The sequence below is a fragment of the Erythrolamprus reginae genome, chromosome 1, assembly GCF_031021105.1.
Source record: "Erythrolamprus reginae isolate rEryReg1 chromosome 1, rEryReg1.hap1, whole genome shotgun sequence".
NCBI lineage: Eukaryota > Metazoa > Chordata > Lepidosauria > Squamata > Dipsadidae > Erythrolamprus > Erythrolamprus reginae.
Window position 1 is genome coordinate 238463263 of NC_091950.1, and position 26586 is coordinate 238489848.

The 26586-nt window shown below is 37.2% G+C and overlaps 1 protein-coding gene and 1 non-coding gene across 4 annotated transcripts in view; both read right to left on the minus strand.

The window, feature by feature from the left end:
• MACROD2 (mono-ADP ribosylhydrolase 2) overlaps positions 1–26586 on the minus strand; it is a 1339842-nt gene that overhangs the window by 623587 nt on the left and 689669 nt on the right. The window lies entirely within an intron of this gene.
• LOC139158262 (U5 spliceosomal RNA) lies at positions 10587–10703 on the minus strand. Its single transcript, XR_011557653.1, has one exon. It is a non-coding gene; the product is annotated as a U5 spliceosomal RNA (small nuclear RNA).

The window sequence follows — 26586 nt, forward strand, 5'->3', positions numbered from 1 at the left end:
CTGTTAAATTTATGTACTGCTGAAAACCTTCCAGTACAGTCTTTAAATGTAAAACATTTACTAGATGTCCTGTTTCCTAGAGAAATGGTTGAAATGTTTACTACAGAGTTTAACCATTTCCAGGAAACATCAAAATTCAAATCCAAATATTTAAGCCAAAAGACAAGAAATGGACACAGCTAATATACAGGTAAACCTTCAACTATAATTAAGTCCAAAATTTCTGTTGCTAAGAGAAGTAGTTGTTAATTGAATTTTGCCCTATTTTATTACCTGTCCTGACATGCTAGTAAGTGAATCACTGCAGTTGTTAAGTTAGTAACATAGTTGTTAAATGAATCTGGCTTTCTCTTTGAGTTTGCTTGTCAGAAGGTCACAAAAGCTAATCACATGACCCTGGGACACTGCAACTTTTAGAAATATAAGTCAGTTGCCAAGTATTTGAATTCGGAACTTGTGTCCATGGGAATGCTGCAATGGTCATCAAAGTGAAAAACAGTCACAAGTCATATAACGTTATAACTTTGAACGGTAATTAAATGAATTGTTGTAAATCAAGGACCATCTGTAATTATTTGCTCTGGTTTTCATAACTATTTCCATCACCAAGTAAAGCTCATTGTCATTTAAGGCGACAATCTTATTTGTTTGTCTCGCCTAGTCTTTGATTTAGTATTATTACAGATATTATTTAATTTTGAAGGGAAAAAAACCAGGAACTTAGAACATTAACCTAGAAAGAAGCATTGGAGAGGTATTTATTAAGGACAATAGTAAGATGGAAAAGAGTGTAAAGCAGTCTAAGTCATGTCTAATTCTTACAACTCTACTCTGCATAGTCATTGATAGACAATTGATATTGCAATTCAACAGTTTGCATTTCCCCGATGATAAAAATAAGTAAGGTAGTAGACTCTTTGTTTCTACTAGATGCATTCTTTGCTATGTCATTTGACATAAAAGGTAGAAAAAAATGAAACTAGAAAAACTAGCTTAGATCAAGCAACATGGAAACAATGGTAGATATGAGTTACGATATATATGTAGGTATAGGGTAAATATCCATATGGTGTATAAGAGTGAAGAAAATGAATGGATCTGATTAAGAACGGCAGTCATTATTCTGATCCTCAGTGATAAAATGACAAGATAACCAAGGTTAGCTGGCAAATGAGGAGCAGGAGGAGTAGGAGAAGGAAGAAAGAGGAGGAGGAAGAGAAGCAGGAGAAAGAAGAAATGTATAATTCACTAAATGAAAACCTTTATAAATTTTAATAATTAATTTCCAAATAAAATAAATTCTTCAAAAGCAAATTCAATTCTAGAACTGTTAGAATTAAAAGATTTTGATTTGGGTTTAATACAAATTATTTAGCATTTAGACTTACATACTACTTCACAGTGCTTTACAGCCCTCTCTAAACAGTTTACAGAGAGTCAGCATATCGCCCCACCAATCTGGGTCCTCATTTTACCAACCTTGGAAGGATGGAAGGCTGAATCAACCTTGAGCCTACTGAGATTCAATCTGCAAACTGCTGGCAGCTGGTGATCAGCAGAAGTAGCTTGCAGTACTCTAACCACTGCACCACACTCTATTATTATTAATGTAATTGTTTATGTTCTCTTTCCCATCATTTATTTAAGTCACAGTGATATAAAGATGAATACCTTAGGCAGTCTATTTATGTTTAAAGAATTTAGGAATATAATATAAATGCTATAAATGGTATTCCAGGGTAACCTTAACAGCTAGAGATAAATATTTAACATCTATGGAGACTTCAAGGTGCTGAAAGATCTTGTAAGAGAACACACCTTGTAACATGATCCATATTTTTGGATGCTTGTCACTTGCCTATGTACAGATGCCTCAACTGAATCCATTGTATTACAGATTGCTTCAGAAAGCTTTTTATTCTCCTTATATTCAGTTAGAAAATTGATTTCGGTATGCAGATTAACATTTCTTATGGCTTTTTCTGCCAACTTCTCACCTTCCCCATTAGCAGCATATGAATTACACTATTCCTGCTATAAGCTTATTAAGAATTTCATATGTATTGTCTTCATATTCAAATATTGTATTTTAACTTGGGCTGTAATCCATTAAATTAAATTATTGAATGAGTTTATTTATTTATTTTCTTCTTTTTTTAAAAAAAAGGATGGAAAATACATTTAACTGTACCAGGAAAGAGAGATCAGATATTTTAAAATGCATGTGCATAGTACAGTGGTACCTCGTCTTACAAACTTAATTCATTCCGTGACGAGGTTCGTAAGTAGAAAAGTTCGTAAGATGAAACAACGTTTCCCATAGGAATCATTGTAAAAGCAAATAATGCATACAATCCCAAAATTCACCCCTTTTGCCTTGTGCCACTGGGAATCCCTGCCTCTGGACTTCCATTGCCAGCTGAAGCGCCCGTTCCTGCACTGCTGGGATTTCCCTGAGGCTCCCTTCGCTGGGAAACCCCATCCTCAGACTTCCATTGCCAGCCAAAGCACCCGTTCTTGCGCTGCTGGAATTTCCCTGAGGCTCCGCTCGCTGGGATTCAAAGCAGCGCCGGCAAAAATGAAGGGAATCCCAGTCAGGGGAGCCTCAGGGAAATCCCAGCAGCGCAAGAATGGGCGCTTCAGCTGGTAATGGAAGTCCAGAGGTGGGGTTTCCCAGAGAGGGGAGCCCCAGGGGAATCCCAGCAATGCAAGAATGGGTGCTTCGGCTGGCAACAGAAGTCCAGAGGCGGGGCATCCCAGCGCCGGCGGTTTGGGATCATAAGGTGAAAATAGATAGAAGAAGAGGCAAAAACATCTTAAACACTGTGTTCGTATCGCGAAAAGTTTGTTAGAAGAGGCGTTCGTAAGACGAGGTACCACTGTATACTATTTCCAGGTGCAGGGAAAAAGTTTTTATTCTTATATCTGCTCCTTATCATAAATTCCATTTCTGATTTCCATTCCTATTGAAATTATATTCGAATACATAATTCTTGTCGAGTGGAAAGGAAGGAGATCTCAGTTTTATCCTGCTGGGATCTAATTACCACATTAAATTGTTTTAAACATTTGTAAAAACCTGCAATATGATTAAAAAAAAACACTTTTTAGTAAGTTATTAATCTAGTCATATTACAGACATTCTTTAACAGATTAAACATAGCGGGGACTGTACATGAACATGGTCACATCAGTGTTACATTTTTATATTTTCTACCAAAACTAAGTCAACATTTATTTTTCACTGAGGTGAAATTTATATAGAATGATTAGAAGAGTAATTTAGGTAACCTTGACTGAAAATGTAAACAATCAGATTTTTTTTAAAAAAAGCAAATACAATACTTAAAGTTTGAATGACTGCTGTCTGAGAAAACATTTCAAAGGAGAGCTCAGGCCTTCTGTATAATGCCTGTTCTACTGCCACATAGCCTTCAGTTTTAGGACATTTCTACTAATGCTTAGCTGTAATCTGTGCATTTGCAGTTTCTACTCTTTGATTCCAGTTTTGTCCGTGAAAAAAGCAGAGAGGCTAAATAATAAAACAGAGCTATTTAATGTCATGTACAGTAATGACCATGTTGGTTGGAGCAGAGCCTATATTTTTTTGCAATTTCCCAGGGAAACATAATTGGGGGGGGGGGAGATTAAGACAATTCCAAACATTCCAGTGTCACTCAGAAATAAACCAAATCTTATCAACCTTACTTTAGCTTATAATACTGAATTTTAACTCATTTTATTTAAATTCTCTTTATTTTATCTAATTTTATTGTATTTTAACCAGTTTACACTATTGTATAGTGTTTGATAAGCCACAGTTTTATGATGACCGATGTGGTCACTATTTTTATTTTGATATGGTCAATTGACTAATCAAATAAAATTGAATTGAGGTACTTTCTATTGCTATGTACTCTTTCTGGGGCTACATATGAGGACTGCCCAGAAGTTTCAATTGGGGCAAACTGTAGCAGACAGACTTTAAACAGAATAGGACATCAAGGACAGCTAATGAGAATGCTGAAAGACATGTACTAGTTGCTAAATACCTTTCTGACACAGATTTAAGGTGTTGATTTCAACTTTTAAAGATTACTATAGCTTGGGGACTAATTATCTAATAGACTACCATCACTTTTTGAATTTTGTTCCCTGGACAAATGGAAGAGGGTATTCTCCTGTAAATTTCAAGTAATGGACATCTACTTTCTTAAGAGTTTCTTTTCTTATTATGGGGGAAAAATCAAAACCTTTATTTTTTTTCAGTTTTAATTTAAATTGTAATTTTAATTGTTTTAACCAAATTTTATTGTTTTCTTTCTTACTACTAGTGCAACATTTTCCAGAAATAAGGGTAGGACAAAAACTGAATAAACTCATCAAATATTGTTAAAAATGCAATGTAATATATGTATTACTGTGCTGTGATATGTTGAACTTTCTCCTACCACAATAGTCTTCATTTCATAAAGAATGCAGAATTAGCTAATTGCTGATAAATAAAATTTGCAAAGAGATATTAATTTAGAGCCTGCTTCTGGGCTTTATTCAGACATCTTGTGAGTGACCAATGAAAACAGCATGTTGGATCAGATTAATCTTTCATCTGATGATGATGGATCACAATATGAATGTAGATTTTGACAATGAACAAAGGCTCTCAGTCCAAGAACAGGCACAACTGACACACAACAGAGATTTGTGCAAAGATGGCCACAATTGCTGCTTGCTCTTCTAGTAGGAGCTGTGAAACCAGAAAGATCTCCAGATTGCACACCAACTCTGTCTAGAGCAGGGGTGTCAAACTCAAGGCCCAGAGGCCAGATTTGGCAAAGTGTTTGGGCCCCCAAAAGTGATGTTGAGCTGGCCACGCTCAGCCTGGCCCCCAAGGTCAAACATAACCCTGATATGGCCCTCAATAAAATTGAGTTTGACACCCCTGGTCTAGAGGAATGCTACCATATCCAAAATCAAAGAAGAAAAATTCACCAGATGCAGGGGAATTCATATCTCAAATCCACTTGATCTTGGCAGGGTTCAGCTTTAATCTATTATCCTCCATCCAGGGCCACATAAGGCAAGAATCCCATCTCAATTCACTCAGATGTGAACCACAAGTATGCCCAAAGACTGTCTGAATACTATAAATCAGTTTCATTCCAGACTGGAAAGTATCCAAATAACCTGGTTCCTCCAAGCCCCTTAGAAGCTTTGCATCCACCACCTTTTCCACAACTCTTTCTAAAAAGAGAAGGTGGGAACCTGGATGAAAGTTAACTGGTACTGTTGAATTCAAGGATGCTTTCTTAACAAGAAGACTAACATACTTCTCCTTCAAAATAGATGGAACCATTCTATCCCATAGAGAAGAATTCATCACTTAGGGTCAACTGGCCTTGACCAATCAGAACACTGCCATGTTCCCTGGCATAGGCCGTGTGTGTATATTTTTTCAGTCAAGTCCTTACACGTAGTAAGTTTACTTTTTTTCTGAACGGAATATACAAATTTCATATATGTATCCCATCATTTATTTAAGTAGCACAGGATGTTACCATATGTTGTTTACTCTAAAAACAATTCTGCAAGACAAATCCCTTCTGATTATTCAGCCAATTGGGGAGCGGGGGGTGGGGGTGGATGATGATTTCATCCAGAATCATTTATAATGATTGAATAGCTAGAACTAGCTAATTACAAATGTTCTTCTAATGGACCTATTACTTAGGAGAGATTGGAGCTTAGAACCAATATAGGTTCATGGCACCGGGCCAGGGTATCTACGAGACTGCCTCTGCCGCACGAATCCCAGCGACCGGTTAGTTCCCACAGAGTTGGTCTCCTCCGGGTCCCGTCAACTAAACAATGTCATTTGGCAGGACCCAGGGGAAGAGCCTTCTCTGTGGCGGCTCTGACCCTCTGGAATCAGCTCCCTCCAGAGATTAGAACTGCCCCCACCCTCCTTGCCTTTCATAAACTTCTTAAAACCCACCTCTGTCGTCAAGCGTGGGGGAACTGAAACATCTCCCCCTGCCTATGTAGGTTTTTTGTGTATGATATGACTGTATGTATGTTTTTATATATTGGGGTTTCTTGTTTTTTAGACTTTTAAAATGTATTATTGTTATTTTAGATTCTAACTATTAGATTTGTCATATATTGTTTTTATAATTGCTGTAAGCCGCCCCGAGTCTACAGAGAGGGGTGGCATACAAATCTAAATAATAATAATAATAATAATAATAATAATAATAATAATAATAATAATAATAATAATAACAACAACAACAACAACAGGAAGATCATATGCTCAAATGTAGAGCTACCTAAGAACATACATTATAGGAGAATGAAAGGGACACTTAACGACATTTATTATATTCACACACTACTCCCCCCAAAAAAAATCTTGAAAATTTGGATAGGTTGATAGATAATGAATAGCTCATATCATCCAGGAATTCTTGGATGAATAAGAATTTGAACTTTGAACTCTCCTAACATGACTTTTCAATAGAAATAGAAAAAAATCCCTATAAAAAGAGCATTCTCTATTTATAATTGTAAAAAAATATATAGCAACTGTATAACAGTTGCAGTTCTCAAGAGCATAAGACATTTTGATTTTGGCAGATTTATTTTAACAGGCTTTACAAATTTAACAACCATTCCAATTTAAGCACAATTTCATGAGCTCTAGTTAAATTCATTGCAACATATGGGTTTGTTTAGATGTGTATTTCAAGGTTAGTTTATTTGTTTTTAAGTGTGCTTTATTTGCTGTAAATTATGTACACAGGTAGAAGTTAATTCTCACTCAAATGAATACGGTAAAATGCATGTGTAATGTATAATGACACGTTTGGGAATATTTTTAATTTCTATTCTTTATTTAGTTCTTAATATTGTTGCATAAGACAAGAAGGGGAAAGCAGCTGTTTACTTTGCCTACTATAGAAATACAAAATTAGATGCTCTATCTATCTATCTATCTGTCTGTCTGTCTGTCTGTCTGTCCGTCCGTCCGTCCGTCCGTCCGTCCGTCCGTCCGTCCGTCCATCCATCCATCTATCTATCTATCTATTGGATTTATATGAAATTAGAGTTTTGAAGGGTTTGCAAAAACCAAGCTAGGCAGAAAATCTAACATATTAATTTGGACTCCTGGCTTAGTTCACAATCAAGGTAACAAAAATTAGATTTTATTTTTTATATTCTTAAAACGAAAGCTTACAATATGGAGAACTCTGTTGTTCAGGTCTGCAGTTACAAGTGGCAATGAAGAGAGGTTCTTTTACAAATGTACTGTCTCTTTCTGTAGCTAGCTTACTATGGCTGCAGCAACTGATGTAGTACTTGGAGTTGTAAACTGCTTAGTGTTGGCAACTGAATACATTGGCTTTTGCAGCTATGGACAATCAAGATGTAACCATTAAACAAGGTTTGCTGAACTTGGTGATTCCCATAGCTTTACAAATATGATTTTAGGAAACATGCATCAGGAAGTAGTATCTGTATTTATTTCTTTAATTAATTAACATCCCAAGACCAAGCCACATAATTTAAAATACATGTATAACAATGCATTTCATATGAATATATAAAAGGAAGAAACTGTAAAATCAGAGTTTTTTTGGAGGAACCGAACAGTTTCTATACAGTAAGGCTATAAATACACATTTTGCTTCAAAACACTCGGGTACTGGTCATTTAGTAAGAATACCTCAATCTCTTAATTATGAGTGAACTCTGAGGAATGAGGAATGTATTACTTCTGAGGAATGAGGAATGTAATACCTTTGATTGCCAATGAGAGTTCAGTGGGCAGCTTAAAAGGATGTGTGAAACAGATTCAACCTCTATAACAGAGCAAATACACACTTGATCTTCATGTGGAAGGTTGGCATATCGACCAGCTGTCACCCTAGCAGAGCTTGGGGAAAGACCCTTCTATGTAGGGTATACAGAACCTTATAAAAGTAATTGGAGAATGTCTAAGGGGAGAGAGCAATTTGTCTGTAAGAAAGATGGATTCTGTCCACTTGAATGTCTCAATCTCATAATCTCTTGCTTATGTTCCACCAGGGCTTTTTATAAATCTAAAGTAAGTAGGGCTGGTATTGACATCCCATGATGTCTCAGGTCTTGATGAACTTTTTTTTCTGAGTAGTTTGCTTTATATTATATGGAATGAGTAGCAATGAGGTAACTAACTAGTTAGGTTCTGATGTATTTTTCAGTGTCTGTTTCTGTCACATAATAATGGAGCTGTTAATTCACTGAAGATTCAGAAGAAATAAAATGCCAGAAACAAAACTGCAAAATACTGTTGGCAACTTAGAAATTTGGCGGCCCAGCCAAAGAAAATTTGAAAATAAAATGAGAATCAAAACTGAAAAGGTGAAAAGAGTAAGATAAGCACCATTAGGCCAGTAACAACAAGGTTCATTAGAGCTTAACATGTGTCATTCATATTAAACTCTTGCATAAATATGTCTTTCTAATGCTTTAAACATGTTTATTTGCATTTCAGAATGGCATTTTAGGATAAATTCTCTATTCTTTGCAATTATACAGAAATGTGGATGACAACCTAAAGCCAGTGCTTTCTAAATACACTTTTCCCCTCCAAAAAGGAGCCATGCTTAGAATATGGACCAGAAATAACCATACTGGATCAAAAGTAAAATAAATATATGGCCAACAATACAGATAGTATTACCCTCTTTACAGAATACAAAAGCTAAATACCAGGTGGTCCTGGTCACAAGAAGAAAAAAAATATCCTTAAGGAAATCTGATGTGCTACACTTCAAGAAATTTGTAGTTTAAGAATGATATACAATGGAAAAAACATTGATCTTGATATGGTCTCCTAGCTCATTTGGCTTCCCTAGATAATGGCTTAGAAACATGTCAATTTATTGTAAGTTATAAGTCTAGCTTTCATGTTCAGCTTGTAAACAAATATGCAAAAATAGTAAGTGGTGAGTTAACTTGATCCAAATTATCAAAGGACAATTTCAAAAGGTCTTTCTTTGAAAGAACTATTGAGAAAATTTTTCTTAAAGTTAGTTTCTTAGATACTGAGCTTCTATCGGCATGCTGTAATTCAGAAATTTAAAACTTGCACATCATGAAATGTGGGGATACACAATTTAACATTAAGACAAAGTTTACTTTCAAGTTTCTGCCAGTGCTGTCATCTTAATAACTGACATAAACTGAAGGGGGAAAATATTGTTAGCCATTTATTCCTGAGAAAACACTAGACTACTTACAGATTTTTTTTGTAAGTATAGATTTTTCAAAATCTGTATTTTGAAATAATCCAGAGGGCAATACCACCAAAGGAGCTAAACTCTTCAAGCTAGAATAATTTGATATGCGTTGCTAATAATCTCTAGATAATACTATTATATTTTCCCCTAGCCCTAGCCCTGCAGTGATACTCTAATAAGCATTAACAACATAATTAAAATGAGTCTTTTATACAAACAAAACAGTGATTAGTGGTAGTGTACCCCTTCTTTCTGAAGAAATAGTGGTGAGAGCAATTAAGGTTTAAGAACTTGGTGAGAAAATTATTTTTCGGCAGCATCTCACAGTAGCTTTCTCAGAATGCAATAATCAATTAATGGTTGCCTCCCAAGCTATGTGATCAAATTAAAAGGTTTTCTTTTTAAAAAAAATCTTACAGATTAAAAAGATTAATGTATTCCTGCTACAGAGTACAAATTGTCAAATAGTACTAAGAAGATGCAGCTACTGTATGTGGCTTTTCTCTCCTTGCAATTTTCTGATATTTTCTGTCAATGCAGGTAGAGAAGTCACCTGAAATTTGTCCCCCTTATTTGCACTCAATCATGTTGCACTCAATCACAAGGCAAAATAGATGTGAGAATCTTCTTGAACACATGTGGGGGGGGGGAATTCAGAATGGTCAATGAATGGTCATCATTGACTAATTTTTATTATGGATGTATGTGTGTTAGTGGGGAGGGATTTTATTTTACTTTTTAATTTATAGGCCGCCCTTCTCCTAGTGGGTTCAGGGTGGCTTACAGAATAAAATAGCACAAGTTAAAATACTTCAATAAAAAAAAAAGAAGTAAAATTTTTTAAACCCCATATAAACAACGTAATACTACTGGCCGAAGCGGGAACTACCGCTCAACAGCTCCAGGCCTGCTGACATAAGTGGGTTTTTAACGCCTTTTGAAAGGCGAGGAGAGTGCGGGTGGTACGAATCTCTGGGGGGAGTTGATTCCTAAGGACCGGGGCCCCGTGATCCCATTAGCCGACATTGCTTGGCTGATGGGACCCGGAGAAGGCTGACTCTGTGTTACCTAACCAGTCACTGGGACATGTGAGGCAGAAGACATTCCTGTAAATAATGTGGTCGTAAGCCATGTAGGGCTTTATAGGTAATAACCAATGCCTTGAATTGCATTTGGAGACCAATCGGAAGCCAGCGCAGCTTGCAGAGTGTTGGACTGATATGAGTGTATTTAAATACACCCATCATGGCTCGTGCAGCTGCATGCTGGACTAGCTGCAATCTCCAAACGTTCTTCAAGAGTAGCCCCAAGTAGAGCACTGGTCCTCAAAAAATTCCTCAAAACTCATAATTGTTTTCTCTTCACAGAAATCTTTAGTAAAAGGCGAAAGATTATACGATTTGAAGAGAAACTAGGGATGCCTTTCTGATCTAACCATTGTTCTAAAAATTATATCAGCAGTAAGTCTCACAGTGAAATGATCAATGTATACAGCTCAGAACAGCATATAGATATTAAATTTGTTGTCATCGTCATCATTATTGCATTTTTGCTGTGTGAAGTGTGAGTGGAGCGGGAAAGAAACTTACAGAGTTTTGCAAGAATAAAGTGTCTTGGTGAGCCTTGATGCTACTCTCAGTCAGCAAAGTGTGTTGAATCAGTCTTCATAGCACCCTGCAGTTGTATAGGATGTGTTGGGTGTTCTTTTGCAAGAGTTTGCAAAAATTAGACCTCTATAGTTATTGATAGCTCAGGATTCTCAACATTTCACAGTTCAGCAATTAAAATTAATATGGAATCACATCCTGCTCAGACCTGAAAGCCAATTCATTCAAAGAGACACATCTATTAGACAAAGCAAATGTTTAGACGTGTGGTTATATCCCATTTTGCCATTCGGCAGAAAGTGGTCTAATGAAAGAAAAACCCTTTTACAGATTAATGTTTGAAAGACGGTTACATACTGAGATTCTTCTCCTTGAGAAAAATAATTGAATCTTTCCATTGTTGAGCCACATACTCAGAGTCACTTGAATGTATCACAAGAATTCCTTTCTTCCACTCCTTTAACTCTCAAGACTATTAAATCTTTCTTAATGGAGAGATAATAGTGCCATCTACAGAATCACCCAGGACAGGTCTTAAAAATGAAGTGTTATATATCTGAAAAGCTGCTGTCTGGCTTTACTTAGCTTCCTGCACAAAATTGAAAATACATTGTATATTTGATGGAAACTTGTGGTTCTACACTTCTGACATTTTCCTCACAAATTAAACCTCCTCTCTTAGCCTTTACCGAACATTTCTCTAGCCTTTGAAACCTTTTCATATTTTATTATAATTTCTGATAAATTTTATGCTGGGAAAAAATATTTGGCAGAGAAGATGCTAGTGGCAGGTGGGATTTTACTCTGGCACTTAAAAGAAATCAAACTATGAAATGCAAATCAGTTAAATAGATTACTCATTTGCTGATAAGTCTCATTCCCTGGAGTTCCTTATCATCTTCTCTATTGCCTGGCAGCCCAATATTACTACAGATGGAAGAACTGGCTGTTACACTGCTTCTCATAAGCAAAGCCCAGCATCATGCTCCATATTGTTGCAAGAATATCTCATTCACATCTGTACACTTCCAGTGGATCAAATTTATCTTGCTCATAATTGAAAAGATCCAACTAGTTACATTGCAAATTGTCTTCATTTAAATAAGTATTAAATGAATACTTTAATCATGGATTATTATTTTTTTCACATTGGCATTTTATTAGTGTGTGTGTGTGTGTGTGTGTGTGTGTGTGTGTGTGTGTGTGTCTGTAAGACAAGGAAACAGCACCAGACTTGTTTTGGGGGGGAAATGAAATAAAACTCCCTAAACATTTAGATCAGCTAGTTTTCACCATTTCATCATTGCAACTGTGAATTCTGGAATCTCATCATTGTTCCAAGTAGCTCTTTTGTCAACAGTCACCTCACTTTTTCCTGGTTAAGTATCCATTCTCATTAAAGACAGGTTCACATATCAAACACAACAAACTGTAGTGTATATTGTTTCTTTTTGGCTTGGTATGAATCTGAAGTGCATTTAACACCAATAACTTCTACGTTGTTTTAAACTATTTATTACAACTGGAACAGTTGAAGGTACAATGCTATAGTGCAGTGATGGTGAACCTATGGCATGGGTGCCACAGGTGGCATGGGGAGCCCTATCGGCTGGCACGCGAGCTGTTGCCCTAGCTCAGTTCCAATGTGCATGTGTATAGCGGCCAGATGATTTTTGACTCGTACAGAGGCTCTGGGAGGGCATTTTTGGCTTCCAAAGAGCCTCAGGGGGGATGAGAGAGGGCATTTTTACCCTGCCCCGGCTCCAGGGAAGCCTTTGGAGTCTGAGAAGGGTGAAACACAAGCCTACTGGTCTCACCAAAAGTTGGGGAACAGGCCATTTCTGACCTTCAGAGAGCAGGGGAAGCTATTTTCACCATCCCCAAGCATTGAATTTCAGCACCCGAGGGAAAAAAAGGTTGCCATCACTGCTGTAGTAGGTTCCTATTGGTACGGCTTATTGGGTGCAGCTCCGCGGCTCTAGTGCACGAGCATGCATTCGAGCAAAAACTTGCACGGGTGCGGGTGTCTCGGTGAGGTTTTTTTGCACAGAAGCATGCATGGAAGCAAAAAAAAACTCACCAAAGCACACACATATGTGCATCCCCATGCGAGATTTTGCTACCTGCACAGGTAGCACAATCTTGCATGTGGAGATTTTTTAGTTTATTTCTTCAGTTGGTTGTTGGACTCATCTTTTTTCATCCCAATTTACAGTTGGGCTTTCAGAAGTGTTAATTGACATAATTTCTTGCAGAGAATTGGCATCGTTTCTTGCAATGTTTGTAAATAAAAGGAGGTAATTATAAGGTTTATGGAGACACCTATAAATAAAGGGTCTGACTACCCTACATTGGCCACAGGGTATGGAAGAGGTGGACCTCATGTCCTGGAAATATGTTCCTTTCAATGCTGACCAAAAGGAATTGGGGAGATTATGTTGGAAATATGTTCCTTTCAATGCTGACCAAAAGGAATTGGGGAGATTATGTTGTTGTTGTTGTTGTTAGTAAGCAAGCCATAATAAGCACAAGCCAGAAATTTCTGATCTGATGCTTTAATTCGGAGCAGTGTTTTGATCACTACACAGATGCCTTGTCTTGCGATCAGCCATTTCCTCTTTAGGCAGTGTTTTTATATATTAGAATTTCTTGGCTTCTCAATGTAATGTTTGAGTTTTAAAATGTGACCTTAAAAGAAAATTAGTGCTTTGTATTATATTGAATGTATTCCGGAAGGATGAAACAGAAGCATATTATGCTTCACACCCACTTCCTAGATCAGAGAAAAATATAGAAAATTTCAAAAGGCTTAAGGATCTTCTTTTTAGTGCACAGAAACAATGCAATTAATTACTTATCAGAGCTGAGGCTCAATTCAACTGACATTATTATCAACCTTTCCTAGGTAAAATATCTTGAATATTTTCTAAAAGCTTATGGATTAGCAGTCAGCAACACACATTCCAGTCATTATTGGTTTTTTTAAAAAAAAACTATGCTTCAAATGCAGTTTGCCTGCTGTCTTTGTGTGTGTGTGTGTGTGTGTGTGTGTGTGTATGAGACAGAGAGAGGAGGAGGGACAGAGGAAGGGAGGGAGGGGGAGAGAAAAAAATAGAATTATAGAATTATCAAAAGAAAATTATTTGTCTAAAATTACTGTGAATATGCTTTTAGATACCCATGGAAATAAAATCCAATTATCATTATCATTGTAGGAGATGACCATGCTGACCCTGAGGGAGGGGTCAGATGCATCATAAATCACAAGTCCCTACCCCTCTACCAGAAATCTAAGTCCAGCCCATCTTGAATGCCTTCTTATTCCCACTCATTTCCCTTGACTGTTAGTAAGTCTGATTTTTGTAGGCAGCTTAAGTTTGCAATAACTTCATATTCGTTTGAACTTCCTGGATATCCAGATTTCCCTGGCACTTGAAATTCATCCTGAAAAGCATTCACAGAGGCAATATAAATGCTATAACCAATAAATAAATTAAATATAGTTTGTAAATAAGTGGCTGTATGTATTCCTGATTGCATCGAGTGAGTATTGGAGCACAATTTTGAAATACCTGTATTTTTAAGGTTTAGGAATGAAAAATGAAAAAAACTAGGTGAAGAACAATGAATAGAGACATACTTAAATGGGTGGCCAGGAGCATTAGATACATTTGATTTACATATAAAAATTGGGATTTTAAAAATCACATTTAATAATGCCAGTTTGATAATTTAAATGAAGGAATTTGAATTAGGGTAAAGATAATTTTGGAAATATACCTGAGTTTTTTAAGTATCTGCAGCTACTTCTCAGATTATTTTAATAGGTTTTATTAAATAATCCAGTAGTTATTTACCTCAGTCAGTTGGGTATACAAAGGCATATTACCAATAAAATAAACTAAATTAAATAAATTTCCTGTGCATCTATACTTTTTAGGTCTCTTCCAACTTTTGTTACACCAGAAAGTTATATTTTTTTCAATACTTTTTTTGGTATTTCCAAAATCTATTAAGAATTCACACAGTTAATTGGACTTTTATGTCTCTCTTTTTTACATAAATGCCATCAAAAGTTTTAAAAAGAAGATGAAAACTAACAAAAACTATATCAAAGAAATGAAAGGAAAAAGAGAGTGAAAGGAAAGAACAAAGATGCACAAAGGAAAGATAAAAAGAAATAGAAAAAGAAGCTTTTCATTACTCTGCATCACATACAAATATTATAAAATCATCTCTTTATGGTTACAAAAAAGCTCGTTTTTATACTATTAAATATTTTTTAATCATCAAAACCAAAAATCAAAACTTCATTTCTTTTTGATTCAGGAAAAAGTATGAGATTTCCAGTTAGCAATAAATGTAGATATTGTCTTTTCTAATCAGAGCATCAATTTAGCTATCTCTGCAAATACTATAATCTTCATTAAACATTCCTTCTTTGTGGCCACTGCTGAACCTTAAACTTTTGAGCATATAATAATATGAGAGTTAACATATATTTTAAAATCATATACATATACAGTGATACCTCATCTTCAGAACTTAATTGGTTCCGGGACGAGGTTTGTAAGGTGAAAAGTTTGTAAGATGAAACAATGTTTCCCATAGGAATCAATGGAAAAGCGATTAATGCATGTAAGCCCAAAACTCACCCCTTTTGCCAGCCAAAGCATCTGTTTTTGTGCTGCTGGGATTCCCTTGAGGCTCCCCACCATGGGAAACCCCACTTCCAGACTTCTGTGCTTTTGTGATGCTGCAGGGGATTCCCAGCAGGGAAATCCCACCAGCGCAAAAATGGGTGCTTTGCTGGCAATGGAAGTCCAGAGGTGGGGTTTCCCAGTGAGGGGAGCCTCAGCGAAATTGCAGCATCACAAAAACACGGCAGTCCTCGAAACCCCACCTCCGGACTTCCATGTTTTTGTGATGCTGTGATTTCGCTGAGGCTCCCCTCGTTGGGAAACCCCACCTCCAGACTTCCATTGCCAGCAAAATGCCCATTTTTGCGATGCTGCAGGGATTCCCCTGCATCATCGCAAAAACATGGAAGTCCAGAGGTTGTTTCCCATGGAGGGGAGCCTCAGGGGAATCCCAGCAGCGCAAAAACGGGTGCTTCGCTGGCAGCAGAAGTCCAGAGGCGGGGCATCCCAGTGGCAGCGGCTTGGGTTTGTAAGGTGAAAATAGTTTGGAAGAAGCGGCAAAAAAATCTTAAACCCCGGGTTTGTATCTCAAAAAGTTTGTATGACAAGGGGTTTGTAAGACTGTATTTAAAAGTTCCATGACTTTTTTCCCAGTTGTTTATCCACTAGTCTCAAAAGAAAATTTCTGGTTTTAATTGTACATTTGATTTCCAAATTACTGCATTTATTTACATCTAAAATGTGCTGAGTATTTTTATATATCCACCAAACATAACATGTCTCTTCATGTTGTTCATATTCCCAGCAAGAGTCCATACCCACACCTCATTCTAGCTGTTTATCTTGCTCAATACCCTAATAATATAACATTAAAAAAAAAACTTTAAATATAGAACATAATGTAATTTTTCAGGATTTTCAATTATATACTTTCCCATCATTCCACTTGCATATTATAACAAAAAAACTGCCCACTTATCATACATTGTTCTTGTGTCTCAAATTTCCGCAAAAGTATATGCATTTTAGCAATTATATGTTTGTACACAGTTCTGTTTCAAACCCAGTCTTGCATTGTTCAAAATCATAACATATTTTGTCTACTTTGAACTTTTATAACAATTGTACATAGGAAAGTCCTTTTGTTATCAGATCTTCCCTTTATTTTGTTTTACATTCCTCTTGAAAAAAAAATATTGTATTACAATATGTTAGCCATTTATCTTATCAGTCCTATTGTATAAAATACTTCTTTGACTGAGGGTCACAAAGATGTTTTTAGAAACAACCTAAGTTTGTATTTATTCTTATTCTCAGAATAGTACTTATGACATGATGATTTCTAAAGGATACATTAAACTAAGCTTTCTCATAGTACAAATGTCCATGTCAGCCCAAATATCAAATCATGTCCTCCTAACTCCAATAGCCTTTTTGTTTCTTAGCAATGCCCATTCCTTCTTTCAGAAACAAGATATATTTTAAAATCAGGTAAACCCAAGGTATAACAAGCAGGAAGAGGGAGACTGTGATCCCGCTATATAGAGCGCTGGTGAGACCACATTTGGAATACTGTGTTCAGTTCTGGAGACCTCACCTACAAAAAGATATTGACAAAATTGAACGGGTCCAAAGATGGGCTACAAGAATGGTGGAAGGTCTTAAGCATAAAACGTATCAGGAAAGACTTAATGAACTCAATCTGTATAGTCTGGAGGACAGAAGGGAAAGGGGGGACATGATCGAAACATTTAAATATGTTAAAGGGTTAAATAAGGTTCAGGAGGGAAGTATTTTTAATAGGAAAGTGAACACAAGAGCAAGGGGACACAATCTGAAGTTAGTTGGGGGAAAGATCAAAAGCAACATGAGAAAATATTATTTTACTGAAAGAGTAGTAGATGCTAGTAGTAGTAGGAGAGTCGCTGTCGAAGGAAGAATGTTAGGTGAGGAAATAAAAAAAAATCCAAAACTTTAAGACTTAAAAAAAAAGAGGGACTCTGAGGCGGATAGGAGGAACACGCGCCTCCAATACCCCCGGCCCAAGGCTGCCTCCCATACACTGCCTGCTGCTGTTGCTACCTGCTGACTCTTCCTTCCCATGCTGAAGGGCTCCCCTCTCCTCTCACTTGTTCGCTGTGAAGGTGGCGCTTTTCCTTTGCTGTAGTGACTCCTCGGCTGCCCAGAGCGAAGGGAGTGGGCACTGGCAGAGGTTTATTCCCTCTCCAAACACCCAGAGAAAGGAAAATGCTTTATTCGCTCTGGACTGCCAAAGCCTCCTTAAACACCACCAAAAGGCTTCTCTGGCAGCCCAGAAAAGCCCAAAATGGCAGGGATTAAAGGGGGAATGGCAGGAAACTGGCATTGTGCCACTCTCAAATTTCCTGGGAAATTTTTCCAGGCTCGGGTTCTTAAGTAGAAAATGGTTCTTAAAAAGAGGGAAAAAATATTGAACCCCTGGTTTTTATCTAGAAAAGTTCTTAAGTAGCGGTGTTCTTAAGTAGAGGTGCCACTGTATATCCTTTTTCCATTGTTTAAATAAAGGGTATTATCTGAAAAACATTCTAAAAATAAAATTTAAAATCAATAAATGCATGTTTACTAAAGAAATTGGCTCCAACAATGACAACTGTAATTTCTCCTATCTTAATTTTTTTTAACTTCATTCCATTTCTTAACAAAAATGTTTTGAAATAGCATACAATTCATATTTGTCATAATAAGGCTGAAATATATAACCATCTTCTCAGTTTTAAACCCATTTTTAAAACCCATTTCATCTATTTCATTTGATATTGTATTGTCATATTTTAACAGCTTTGTCTTCTGTATATTAAAACCAACTAATGCATCAAATTATCTTAATTTATCCATTAATAATTATATTCATCATTTCATTCATCATTCATTTATTGGATTTATATGCCGCCCCTCTCCGAAAACTCGGGGCGGCTAACAACAGTCATAAACAATATACAGTAAAAATCCAATACTAAAAACTAACTTAAAACCCCCTAATGTATAAAACCAACATACGTACAAACATACCATACATACAGTTGTATCAGCCTATTCTTTTAAGAGGTCTTCCAGAAGCACACCAGATTATCCATACAAACTCCATACAAACTCCTAATTTTAGATCTTTTTAAAAAAAAATATTTATGCCCACAAATTAATCCTATCATCTTGTCTAGTGTCTATATTCAATGTTTGATGTACTAAAGAGAGGACAGGGGGCAACCTTTCATTGTTTCTTTTTATATCTCCTATGGTTTGATCAACTCAATATTAACAATTATTTTTGTTGTCTATGAAATATAAATTAATTTCATCCATTTTATAAAATTATCTTCAAAATTAATATCTTCCAAAAACATAAATGAGAAAACTCAATTCAAATTGTGAAAAGCCTTCTCTGCAACTAAAAAGGTCAATGTGCCTTGTTTTTCATCATGTTCTTCCAAATATTCTAAAACATCCCACACAGCTCTAAAATTATCCCACAACTATTTTTGGGTAAAAACTCACATTGATCCTAATGAATAGGTTCTTGTAAAATTAATTTCCGTCTCTCAATTAAAATAATTGTAAATAACATGGAGCCATTATTCAATACTGATAATTCTGTAATTTCTTTCTAGAGTCAAATTTTGGCTCTCTTTAGGTATTAATGCTATATTAGCTTCTTTCCACGTCTCTGAAATCTTTCCTCCCTGTAGGATAGGATTGAACATGTTTTGTAAAGATGATTAAAGTTTATTTTCAAAGCACTTACAATGCAAATCCAATAATTCATCTGGTTCAAATTCCTTTCCTGCATTAAAACCCTGCTGTTCTGTTTGAAAAAAGTTACAAATCTTCTGTTCGGGTCACATACGACCCGGACCGAAAACTCTTCATTTGAAGTGCTTATTTTGGTCAATTTGAAAACTTTTTTCACTTGGAAAGTAGTCTGAACATTTCTGCACACAATGATATGAAAATTGAAATGAAAAAAGTAAATCTTATTGGTTTATTTTGCGGATATAATGCACCCCCCCTGTTTTTGTGAATTTTTTTCAATTTATGGATCGTTTTGCTTGCAAAATCCATTCTATTTTACTAAAGTAGGTGTGGGATTGGTAGCTTGAACATTTCTGAACATAATGATATGAAAATTGAACTGGAAAAATTGATGCATATTGGTTTATTTTGTTGATGAAATGCATGCCCCCCCATTTTTTTGAAATAGTCTTCACTTTATGGATAGTTTTGCTAGCAAAATACATTCTATTTTACTAAAGTTGGTGTGGGATTTGTAGCTTGAACATTTCTGAACATAATGATATGAAAATTGAACTGGAAAAATTGATGCATATTGGTTTATTTTGCACATAAATGGGCCCCCATGCTTATACTCAAATAGGCTTATACTCGAGTAGGCTTATACTCGAGTACAAGACAATATGGTTTTATATTCAAAAATAAACCAATAAGAACCATTTTTTTTCAGTTCATTTATATTTTTCTTATGTTCAGGACTGTTCAATTTAGTATATCAAACCTTTTGGGGGAAAATTCCTTAGGGATTTGTAGCCTTAAAAAATAGAAATTGACACAAAATTCAGAAAGGATGGGGGGAGGGGTTTTTGATCAAAATAAAAATATAAGTCTCAATTTTTCCAGTTCAATTTTCATATCATTATGTTCATAAATGTTCAAACTAGTTTTCCAGTTGAAAAAGTTTTCAAAAAGATCAAATTCAAGTACCTAAAAAAAATCATTTTGGTCCGGGTCTATATGACCCGAACAGAGTAAACGTGACTTTTTTTTTTGCCCAGAAAAAACATTCCCCCCCACCCCCACAAATATTTTTTTGATGATCAGCATTGTTAAATTGAGTAAATGAATGCCTAAGATTTTAAAGAATATTTCGGATTTGGAGCATAAAAAAATAAAAAGTGAAAATGGATGCAAGCAGCCGAGGGGGGGGGAAGGCCTTATTTCTGATGTTAAAAAACCAATAAGAATCATTTTTTTCAGTTCCTTTATATTTTTCTTATATTCAGAAATGTTCAAGCTACCAATCCCACACCAACTTTAGTAAAATAGAATGGATTTTGCAAGCAAAACTATCCATACATTGAAAAATATTCACAAAAATGGGGGGGGCATGCATTATATCCGCAAAATAAACCAATAGGATTTACTTTTTTCATTTCAATTTTCATATCATTGTGTGCAGAAATGTTCAGACTACTTTCCAAGTGAAGAAAGTTTTCAAATTGACCAAACATAAGCACTTCAAATGAAGAGTTTTCGGTCCGGGTCATATGTGACCCGAACAGAAGATTTGTAACTTTTTTTGCCCAGCAAAAACTAAGCCCCCCACCCCGCCAAAAAAATTCTCATAGAGAGAACCCCTGAAATGATGAAAAGTCATGAAATTTCAAGTTTCAGATATGCAGGGAAAATGTTTTACAGGGGACTCAAACTTGGTTTCGGGTCACATACGACCCGAACAGAACAGCAGGGTTAAGGCATTTTAAACTTCACTTATTGTTACAGGCGAATAGAATAGAATAGAATTTTCAAAAATACTTTTATGGGTTTTTTTTACAATCACTTATTTCTGTAACCTTTCATTCAATCTCAGTTTAAAAGAGCTAGATTTTTTTTATAAACCAAACTCACAGGGCTATGATCTGAAAAAGTATTTGATAAAATCTCTACTTTAGTAGTCAATCCAATCCAAATTATATGTATTCTTGAAAACATATTACAGTAATACCTCATGATACGAACTTAATTGGTGCAAGGAGGAGGTTCGTAAGACGAAAGGTTCGTAAGATGAAACATTGTTTCCCATAGGAAACAATGTAAAGTCAATTACTCCGTGCAACCAAACCCCCCCCCCCCCCACACAAAAAACCAGCTTTCGGCGAGTGCTGGGAAGCCGCGCGGCTGTTTTAAAAGGTGACAGCCGGCCTGGGGGGCTTCCCAGCACCCCCCGAACCCAGGTTCGGGGTTCGGGGGGTGCTGGGAAGCCCCCCAGGCTGGCTGAGACCTTGTAAAACAGCCACGCGGCTTCCCAGCTGTCTCCTGAAGCCGAACACCAAAGCCGAACTTCCGCATTCGGCTTCGGGAGACAGCTGGGAAGCTGCGCGGCTGTTTTAAAAGGTCGCAGCCGGCCTGGGGGGCTTCCCAGCACCCCCCCGAACCCCGAACCTGGGTTCAGGGGGGTGCTGGCAAGCCCCCCAGGCCAGCCGCGACCTTTTAAAACAGCCGCGCGGCTTCCCAGCTGTCTCCTGAAGCCGAACGCCAAAGCCAAACTTCCGCATTCGGCTTCGAGAGACAGCTGGGAAGCTGCGCAGCTGTTTTGAAAGGTGACAGCCGGGCTGGGGGGCTTCCCAGCAACCTCCCGAACCGAACTCGGGGTTCAGAAAAATTTTGCCTCTTCTTACGAACTTTGTTCGAGTTACGAACCGGCGTTCGGGAGGCTTCTGGGAAGCCCCGCCGCCCGGTTGTCACCTTTTAAAACAGCCGCGCGGCTTCCCAGCAGTCTCCGAACGCCGGTTCGTAACTCGAAAAAAGTTCGTAAGAAGAGGCAAAAATTTTCTGAACCCCGGGTTCGTATCATGAGTTGTTCGTAAGACGAGGGGTTCGTATCTTGAGGTACCACTGTATATCTTTCAGAAAAATAAATATACATTCTTGAATACCCATTTTTGTCTCCATATGTCAACCAAGCCATGAGAATTCCACTAATATATAAAAATCCAGTACAAAATAACTTTTTCTCAGTTTAAAACATATGTTTAAGTTCATAAAGCAACTGCAAAGTTAAAAATGTTTCAAAGTTCAGCAAGAAATACACTCTAAAAATATCAGAATCTAACTATGACCGTGATTTTGAGATACTTTCTGCATACTTTCTCTCCTCTCCCCCTTCTTATTACATCCCATCTTTATTTTCTCATTAAATAACAGAATAAGCCAGAGTTCTTCATTTTAAATATTGCAGGGAACTCTGGCATAATATGAGCCAGAGCCTTTGTGTCAAAGCTGCTTCCTAAACTGTGCAAGGCAGTCACTGAGATAATTCTGAGCACATAATTTATCAATGGTTCCATAGGAATGAAACGCAAGTGAATAAAGCAGGAATGGAATCCATCTACACTTTAAGAAAGTTTTCATAATACAGCTTGCCTCAACCTTCCCCAAACTTTATGTATTGTTAATCAGCATTGCTAAAACTCACTAAAAAAAAGAATGAGAGAAAGAAGAAAATGGCCTGAGGCCTTTACTGGGAAGGAATGCTACAAGATACAGAATTGCTCAAAGTCCTCAAAATGTTTAATCTAAAGATTATTTTAGTGCCTCCCATATATTACAAACTGCATCTTCTGATAGAGTGCTTTGTGCTGGCAGGATTTCTCTCTCTCTGTCTCTCTCTCTTCTGTCACTTCAGTCATGCAGAATACTCCAACCACTCCTCACATGAAAGCCCAAATAAACATTAAAGCCTTGTCTCCTATAAAGCCCTTGAGGGAACTGTGGGACAATGATGTTAACAGCATTTTATCAAAGGCAGATGGGTAATATTTTATCACCAGCAAATTGTTGCACAGATACAACATAGATGAAATAGAGCATTTGGGGCTCACTTTAATTAGTAAGCTATAAGTCTCACATAACTTTTCAAGGTCATCCTTGTCATGAAACTGCTTAAGACCGAGCTTCATAACACCATGAATTTCAGTCGGATATAGACAACTGCCTTAATTTGACTAGATTATGGTTCATGTGACAAAGAACAATTAAGTTAGGAGCTAGTAATTGCACCTGGGGTAAAGGAAAGGCAGTTCAATTCCCGTCACCCAAAGGTTACATGGTACATTAAGTTTAACATATTGAAACCATGTTTAGCCACCAGTAAGAAATATATTTGAAAAAAAATGAAAAACTTTTATCAGAAAATTTCTACTACTGTTGGTCTCACAATAAGTCACATGTTAGCCTTAAAAACAAATGCATACAAAGTCAGAATTGAGAAGATAGAAAATGCTGTCTCTGAAGAAATAATGGACCATCTGATTAGTTCCTGCAATGAGATCTCACAGATTGACTACAAGCAGCGGCATGACAAAGTTGCAACAATGGTGTACTGGAGAATCTGTAAGAAATATCATTTGCCTGAAAGCAAAAGAACTGGTGGGGGCACAAAATAGACAAGTAACAGAAAGTGAAGATGCTGAAGTGCTCTGGGACTTTAGAATTCAAACAGACATGCACCTGACACATAACACCTAGACTTAACATTTGTCAATAATAAAGACAAAGTCTGGATAATGGATGTTGAAGTAGAATAGAACAGAAAGAACTGGAGAAAATCATAAAATACAAAGACCTGCAAATAAAAGTACAGGCTACTTCTGCTGACTGCTGAATGGCAGTAGTTTTCCAGTTTGATTCTCACCAGACTCAAGGTTGATTCAGCCTTCCATCCTTCCAAGGTCGGTAAAATGAAGACCAAGATTGTTGAGGGCAATAGTCTGACTCTGTAAACCACTTAGAGAGAGGTGTAAAGCACTGCAAAGCAGTATATGAGAGCTAATGCTATTGCTAAAAGAAAGCAAAGGTAGTATCTATGGTAATATGCACCTTGGGTAGAATCCAAAAAACTGGAACACCACTGGAATACTACTGGCACTGACAAAAGGCAGCTTTACTCAGAATAGCTTACGTCTAGTGTTGGGCGAACCCAACAAAGTTTAGGTTTGGGTTCGGCACCTGAATTTTTAAAAAAGTTCAGGTTCAGCACCCGAACCCGAACTTTTGGCGAACTTTTGAGTTCGGCGCTCGGGAAAGCACCAGGAAGTGCTGTCGCTTCCTGGTACTCTCCCGAACCCGAACCTGAACTTTTGTCGAAATTCCAGGTTTAGTGTTCGGGAGACCGCCGAGAAGCACCCCGGCTGTTTCTGAAGGTGACAGCTGGGCGGCGGTGCTTCCCAGAACAGCCAGGAAGCTGTCGGCCGGTTGGGAGGTGAAAAAGGAGATGGGGAATCCCACAAGGAGATTACAGGGGCGAAGCTTTGACGTCACTGAGACATCCTTCCTGGAGTCCCCGTTTCAGCCGGCCAGCAAGGACGTCTCAGTGACATCAAAGCTCCGCCCCTGGAATCTCCTCGTGGGATTCCCCACCTCCTTTTTCACCTCCTGATTGGCCGACAGCTCCCCGGCTGTTTCGGAAGGTGACAGCTGGGCGGCGGCGCTTCCTGGCACTCTCCCAAACCAGAACTTTTTGCTGAACCTTTTCAAAAATTCGGTTTCTGGTTCGGTCCGGACCTGAACTTTGCAGGTTCGGTTCGCCCACCACTACTTACATCCTGTGACAATATAGATAGATATCAACTTACAACAGTTCATTTAGTGACCTTCATAGTTACAACTGCACTGGAAAAAGCGACATATATTTTTGACTGTTGCAGCATCCCCAGGGTCATGTAGTCAAAATTCAAACAGCTGGCTACTGACTCATATTTGTGACAACTGCAGTATCTCAGAATCATGTGATCACCTTTTGTGACGTTCTGACAAGCAAAATCAATGGATAAACCAGATTCACTTAACCATGTCACTAACGTAACAGCTGCAGTTACTCACTTAGCAACTGTGGCAAGAAAGGTGGTTAAAATGGGGCAAAATTCTCACTTAGCAACAGAAAAATTGGGCTTACTTGTGATCATAAGTGGAGGACTACCTTTACTTTTAACACCATCTAAGAACAATAACTGACTATTCCAGGTTCTTAAGGACTTGATAGGTGAATAAAAATCCAGCAGACTCATCATCATCATCATCTAATTTTATTATATTTATAAAAATTCCTTACCCAGTGCTCAGTTGGGAGCACATTAATTAGGGCTGAATGGATCAAACTCTTTGTTTTTCTGCAGCCATTTCTTCTGCAGCACTGGGAATTTTTATACAATCAACATCAGCTATAAACAGCCTCACTACCCACTTATTCCTGATCTCACTTTCTGCAGAGAGTTTCAGACAGCAGAATAGAAGAGAAACAACAGGAGAAAAATCACAAAATACAAAGATTTGTAAATAGAAATAGAAAGGTTGTCGAGGCAAGCGAGGATAGTATCAATAGTAATAAGAGCCTTGGATACAATCCAAAAACAACTTGAGCACTACTTGAACACAATAGGCATTAACAAATTTGCCATCAGTCAATTGCAGAAGGCAGCTTTACTTGGAACAGCTTCCATCCTACGACAATATCTGTAAAACCGTCAAACATCCAGATTTGCCTATCTCAGGTCCTTGGTAAAAAAACAAAAATGCCAAACCCAGTCTGAACATCTGTCTGATTGTGCAAAAATAATGATGATAATGATGATGATGATGATGATGATGTTAATGATGATGATGATAATAATAATAATAATAATAATAATAATAATAATAATAATAATAATAATATCAAGGAAGCTGATGCAACAAATGATTACATCCTCAGCGGTTGCAAGAAAATCGCACAGACACACAACTCTGTACAAACAGAGGCACAACTATGTGGCCTAGATGCTCCATTGGAACCTGTGCCACAACTGTCACCTACCAGTGGTAAAGAACTGGTGAGTCATAAACCTGAGAAAGTAGTTGAAAACAAACACGCCAAAATACTTTGGGACTTTTGAATTCAAACTGACAGGTTTTGGAACACAATATATTGGACCTTATGTTTGTGGAAAAGAAGGGGGTATGGATCATTGATGTCTCCATATCAGGTGACTGTTGAATTGATGGAAAAAAATTGTAGCCAATATCAGGATCTTATAATCAAACTACAATGACTCTGGCATAAACCAGTACAAGTGGTCCCAGTAGTAATCGGCACACTGGGTGCTGTGCCAGACGGCATTTGAAACAATAAACATTGACAAAATCACAATCTGTCAGTTGCAAAAGGCCACCATACTTGGATCTGCACGCATCATATGAAAATACATCACACAGTCCTAGATGCCTGGGAAGTGTTCGACTTGTGATATTGTG